This window comes from Etheostoma spectabile, chromosome 13 (assembly GCF_008692095.1).
Source record: "Etheostoma spectabile isolate EspeVRDwgs_2016 chromosome 13, UIUC_Espe_1.0, whole genome shotgun sequence".
Taxonomy (NCBI): domain Eukaryota; kingdom Metazoa; phylum Chordata; class Actinopteri; order Perciformes; family Percidae; genus Etheostoma; species Etheostoma spectabile.
In genome coordinates, this window is record NC_045745.1 from 23690918 (window position 1) to 23697877 (window position 6960).

General features: G+C 39.8%; 1 long non-coding RNA gene across 1 annotated transcript; it reads right to left on the reverse strand.

Moving 5' to 3' along the window:
• Positions 1–367: 367 nt before the first annotated feature.
• On the reverse strand, positions 368–6163 carry LOC116700669 (uncharacterized). Its single transcript, XR_004334704.1, has 3 exons — positions 5999–6163; positions 1639–1642; positions 368–378 (listed from the first exon to the last, which is right to left on the reverse strand). It is a non-coding gene; the product is annotated as an uncharacterized LOC116700669 (long non-coding RNA).
• Between the last annotated feature and the right edge of the window lie 797 nt (positions 6164–6960).

Sequence of the window (6960 nt, forward strand, 5' to 3'; positions counted from 1 at the left end):
CGGTGACCCTCTAGAACCTGAGCTGCTGAAACACATTCTGGTGTGGTGCCTTTGCTCAAATTGCCCTCCGATGCCAAAGAAAAGGAACCATTCTTCTGCAATGAATTACAGCGTTTGATCATTGACGGCAACCCAAACTTCTCATCTTTTTTTAATATTGCAAGTAATAGGAGATGCAATACACACTAAATGTGGAAAACAAGATTCTCAACGAAACAAAGAAGCCTGTTAAATTTATAGTCTAGGTTTTACATACGTAAATATTCTAATTTAAGCAAACTGTTTGGTCCTCTATTAGGTCATGCAATAAGATAAGAGGGAAAAGGGAGTTTAGGGCAAAGTGTGTGTGATAGTTGTAAATTCTAGCTTGTGGTGTAGCTCCTGGGTAAGATATGCATGTGCTTCATTTAGAGAATATCTCAACTATTACAGACTAATATGACCCCATTGAACAACGTGGGATGTGTGCTAAAATCCCTACACAGGTCAAAGGTCCTGAATATGACCACAATTGGTCACACTATTATCACACTAAAGGTTAATGGGACTTTTTTCCCTTTTATAGATATACTCATACATTTCTATCAATTTAATCTTTATACTCTTTTAAGAGAAATTCTTTTTGTATTGCACTTTGTCTTAAAAATAAAAATTAAATGTGCAAATTAGTTCTGTTCTGTTTGTTTAGAAGGTGTTTAGGTTATCACGCCGACTGGTATCAATAATGGATTAGACTTGCTTTGCCTGACCATCCACTGACCTCCACAGCGCCGCTAAGGAAGGTCTGGATAGTCTACACAGCATTCTGGGATGGGTGAAAAACGTGCTCTGGTTTACTAGCATTTCTTTAAACCAATCACAATCGTCATTGGCAGCACTAAGCACCGTGCAGAGCCACGGTGCCGCTGCTAAATAGCATCGGGAAAGAACCTGTTTTGGTGGAACATGTATATTCAAAAGTACAGAAAACTCTGAGATTGGACAGATAGTCTAGTTAGCTGCCTCGATGTACCCTGCAGAGATCTGAAGAGCAGTTAACCGTAGTCCTCATAAATTGACCGGAGTTAAAATTCCAACACAAAGAAAGCAGAAGGTGACGGACAGCTGGCAACAGAGCCATCCCTGAAGTGGAACGTCATGGATATAGACAAAATGGACTAATAATGGTCACCTACAATAGAAAAGCATATCATACTAAGATAATGTAGCAGTCAACAGTTGGCACACATACACAACAAGGCATCACATTTTGCTTAGAGCTTTAGGTAAAGTTTCCGACATAATGGTCAAGGACTCTGGGCTGTACAGCTCAGCACGCAAATGGTGTTGCTCAACAGACACAAACTGTTTGTTTCTGCTGTGTTGACATACTGTACATAGTAAGAAGTAAGATTGTTGGGATTAGCTGACTGTGATTAGACACATTTCAATGCTTTCACTTCTGTCAGTGACAATGCCTGGTGTCGATGACGACAGTCAACGTAACACGCACTGTATTGCTTCACTTGACTACATTTACCATCAACCCTGACTGGACATATACAAAAAAGCGGCACATTTTCTCTATCAGGAGAAAGTGTCATGGCAATAATTGATAACTTTCTTTTCTCGCTTTCCACCGACACACATATATAGCACACTTCTTCTTGCCCTTTTAGACAGATACTACAAAGGTGCCTTCCAATATAAATCAATTGAATGGTTCTCGTGAGAGAGCTGCGACATTTGCAGTTAGTGGCTCTCTCCACCAGGCAGAGAGGCAAAGACAACACAGCCTGTCAGCTCTGCCAAGTGTCTATTTCTATGCAAAGGAAGTCTTTCCAAGCCCTGACTAAAAGTTACGTTAGGAGAATGGTGTAGACTGGATCTAAAATTTCAGACTTTATCAAATTTAGATTTATAAAATTAAAGTCAGAACTTAAATAAAACAAAGGTTGGTGTTTAAACAAATGCCATTAATTCAAATGATTGCAGCCTTTTTAAATGTTCTAATCCTCAATAAAAAAGTGACAGTGTCATCTTTATGTGACACATACTGTGTCTCGGCACGAGAGTTCCTTCACCCACCGTCCAGGTCACCTGTAGGGTACCTGTTGTTGTGGGGTGATGTTAGAACTCAGAGAAGAACAGGTTAGTTTTTAGTCAACTGGGAAATTAAAACTTTTTTGAGAATGGGTACACTGAACTAGTATTAAGGTGCTTTTAAACAGTTGCAAATGTAGTTTTAAGGGATATGGGTGAAACTTTTTCCCACAAGGGCCAATCTTATTGTAAAAATGAATGCAGAAACATGCACAAGTTCACTGTCTGAACGCACATGGAAAAAATTATCCAATGATTTCCCACTTTTCTTCTAAATCTCTCTCTGTCTCCTATACACCCTATCATGTCCTATGCCCGATTAAACCGCAATCTATGCTAATGCTATGCTATACAATGTCCTTTCATTCCTAAACCCTTTATGTTGGCTCACAGCTTTCCAGTTCTTCATTTCTCACCCAAAATGAATGAAATCCCGTCTGTTTCTCACATCCATCAGTCTCCACTGCCCACAAAGGAGCAAGCACCACCACCAGCCATACTCCCTCTTTCCATCTCCCGGGGCTTATGTGTTTGTATGCGCCCATTTTTGACACATGCATATAAGCCAATCACTTTTGGCCGCAATCACAAATAATTAGCAGATGAAGAGTTCCATTCACACAATACTTTGTTCTCTGACAGGGCTCCACAGGCTTACTGCTTATCTTTGAAAATGAGTGCACCAAAATTTTGCATAACCATGTTTAGCCAATCAAGGTGAGCCTATTCAACCCTATGGGGTCCAGCCCATATTAAAGCTCAGTGCTCATCTTGTTTCTCATCCACTTATTTAGGAAGGATGACATCATTTTTGAGAAATTGTGCCAACTTCTTTCACTCAGTTCGGTTGCTGCTGATTTCGCAGTAGCAAGGACTACAACTGGACTACAACTACATTGCCTCAACATTTTCACACTCCCCTCACATGGACCTTCATGACCCTGAAGACATCTTCCACAACTTCCTAATACCACATTGACCACCCACTTTGTCCCCTTCTCTGTAAGTAGAACAGGACCTTCAAGTGGCCTATGACATAATGGACGAGATAGATAAGATGTGCCATCAGTATATCATGTGATAGTGGTTACCAATGAAAACATGGTCCTTCTACTGTAGAGTACCGGGACATTATGGTTACATTAAATGCATGTTTTTTGTTGTGTTTTTTAAATGCAACTCTTTGTAACACCATTTCACTATCCCCGTATTTCCGAGAAATTTGTTTCAGCTGAAGGCTCTTAGTTGGTGCAATTTTACCAATGGGATGAGAGACTCTTGCTGAAACGGTGGAATTTTATTACAAATAGGTACCCGTGCGTTTGTTTTCTCATGTATGTGTTTATAGAACTAAGACAGGACTTTTTATGGAAAGACAATGATCCCCATGGGATTTACGGGGGGAGCGCATCAAAAAATAAGAAGGGGAAAAATAGTGATGGATTGACAGACATCCTGAGACAGATGTGGAGTGAAGGCATGGGGAGAGCCAGTGATTGATAGACATAAAAAATATAACTGATAGGTTTGACAGCTTGGTGGTGGTGGTGGAATGTGTGAGGAGGTTGTAGCTAGTCACTTGACAATACGTCAGGAGTACAGAATGACTGTCTAGTCACTTCCTTGCTGACCCATTCACACACACACACACACACACACACACACACACACACACACACACACACACACACACACACACACACACACACAGAGAGCATATTCTCAGACATACAATAACTACAGAAAACGCATCCCCTTCTAATTCCACCAGCCTGTAGTTTCTGCTCTCTACCCCTTTTGGTCTAACCAATTAAGGTGGGCTGGCTTCTGCTTTGTGTGGGGATATAAAGAGCAGCCTCTCATCTGCAATCAATGGCAACACTTATACCAATTAGCCAAGCCTAAGGAATGGGCTGGAGCTGCAGTTGAGTGTGCTCAAACACCGCTAAGGGTTCAGATGGCCATTCAGAATTGGCATCATCAACAGAATTAATAACTGGGATGATCGTTTCCTCTAAGAGTGCTTGTGAGAGATTTTCAGAACCATTTCCATCTATATTAGCTGTTTATTTGCTCTAATCTGACACCTGTGCCCAAAATAGTCCAAAAGAAAGACTTGCAGTGATGTAAATAGGATTAGCCAGATACAAATCTCTGCTTCCCGAATCACAATTACAAGAAATAATTCCTATGGGAGTGTGCAGGAGAGGTAGGGACTTATTTTGGGCACACAATTTTGGCAGAAAAAGGTGTATGAATACAGCACAACACAGAGCTAAATTATCATCTGTGTGTGTGTGTGTGTGTGTGTGTGTGTGTATGTGTGTTTCTGAGCGGAAGTGTGTGTATTTCTGTCAGAATTCTTCTCCATCTCAGTAAACCTCTGTAATTACATCCCAACAGAGGGAGGAATTAAACCCAGTTTCATCTATTGGGTTGATGAATATGACAGTGTACTGTTATATAGACTTCATATCTGCAGACAAACACACATAAATCTCAGCCTGTGATGGTGCTGCTCTGAAGGCTGTGTAATTAAACATTGTTATATGAGAAAGTGAATTAATCTATAGTCTGTGAATGTGCCATTGGGATACGGTTGATGGCAGGCAGCGTTAGAGAGAGGATGATTTAGCTGACAAGACTGGTCATATAAAACCTGGGGGACTCAGTTGACGGTGAGCAGAAATAGAGTATAATTTGCAAGGTTCCTAAATGATGCCACTTTATTCATTTTTTCGGGGATGAGTGTCATATTGATGAAACAAAGAAAGTCACAAAGAACATGATGAAACGCGGAAAGTCACAAAGAATGTAAACAGGAAAGTCACAGAGTCTCTGCGATCATGTTCTGACATATGAATTTGTGGGTTAATGTAATTTAGGACACTTGCTGCTGTAAAAAGTAACTTCCTGTCAAAACTCACAATATTAAATAAATGTAACACTGGTATATTCTTGGTGGCAATGATTAGCAATGTTGCCTTGTGAGTTTGAGCATTGGCCTCAGCCCTTGCTCGGTCTCTTTAAATTATGGAGTGTGGTCTAGATCTGCATCTGCCCACCGACACCCACGAATGATGATAACTACTTTTTCTATTTTCTATTAACCATCATCCACTTTAAGCATTAACTTACAAGACAATACAGGACACTGTATCAATGGTAAAATTGATGTTTCTGAACAAAGTCATATATCTATAGGATTGGGCATTCAGAACCGGTTCCAACGGGGAATCGTTTCAAAAATAACAACTTCAATGGAATAATTTCTTCATTGGAATTGTTTGCAAATATTTGTTTTGGAATCTGATCATAGGTTACAAATTTAATATGCACTAGTTTGGGTTTCTGTAGCAGCCACTGTATTTCCAGGCTTGTGTGTGCAGTAAGCGGTGCTCTTAAGTTTGGCATTTTTTACGTTAAAATAGCCCGGTAAAACTGTAAATAACAATTGACTCCAAACGAAATGTTCATCTTATCTGTTGAATAAGCATGTGACTTGTTTCAACTCCACCCCTCAAAGAATTGAAAATCGATAAGAACCAAAATCGAAAAGAAGAATTGGGATTGGAATCAGACTTGTTGATATCAAAACGATGCCCAACCCTTATATATTCGTAATCGGTTACATTTGTACTACAGCCTATTTATAGCTCCATAGTTGTTTATTGATGTCTTTGCTTGTTTTATGGGTGAGTCCTTCATTTTGGTTATATGATAGTTTCTTACATGCCCATTTGCGCATTTACATACCAGGTTTTGATATAGCTGTCATCACTCCTATCAATACTGACAGTGAAGACATCCCTTCCTAGATCATTTCCAATGTAAAGCCCAGTTCACACCAAAGATTCAGCGGTCTGAACCGGCCCGTTTCAGCTCGTCTCAAACCAGCTAATGGTGTCACTGCGACTCAGCTGTTCAAGTAGCTGAGGCTGGTTTTAGAACATAAGGGGCGTCATCTGTTTCAACAGCCAATAGATAAGTCAGCTGGTAAAGTCAGCTATAAACTAGAGAAATACAATGATCCATAATCTGTTTTATTTTTATGTTAAAAACAACTGGTCAAAATGGCAGTTTTTGATGAAGCCTGAACGACCGCCCAAAACCATGGTAACGTTATTTGGTCAAGTAAGATAGACAGTGACTGAAAAGAGGGAACACCCAGCAGCGTTGGAACAAAGCTGTGAATCAGAGAAATGTGTTAGATTGGAAAGAAAGTCTAGCTAGCTGTCTCAATTTACTATGCAGAGATCTGAGAAGCAGTTAACCATAGTCCTCATAAATCCACCAGGAGAGAAAGGGAAATCGGTGAAAGTGTACGCCTCCAGCGAAATTTCCTGCTGTTCCGGAGCAGTCCAGGAAGTTTGATGTCATGGTTATAGACTACACCATCACTAACATTGTCCACATTCATATTAAGACAAAACAAATGATACATCCAACTACAGTAAAGTTATGGAGATGACACACCGTATCACTTTTCAGAACGCTGCAGACCGACACTTTGTAAATAGTTGCAAGTTTCAACTTGTTGCAAATCTTTGGTCTGAGATTCTAAATCTCAACCAAAGCTAATATTAGTTATCAGTAGTCTGACTTAGCAGAATTAGGAGTATATCTTCTAAAGTTACAGTAATTTTAGCACAAAATTCCTCAGACAGTGGTTGCTTGCTAAGCCATTTTGGAGATAACCTAAAGAAGGCATTCTTACTAACTGTGAAACATTTTTACTTAATTTGGCTAATAAAGACTGCTGAAGCCTCAGCTAGAAGCTTAACCTTTACACATCATTTTTACACACGAGGACTACTGATTTTCTTACACTGGAATTTTGAATATTTTAAAATCTGCATCATGTACATCATGTCATTA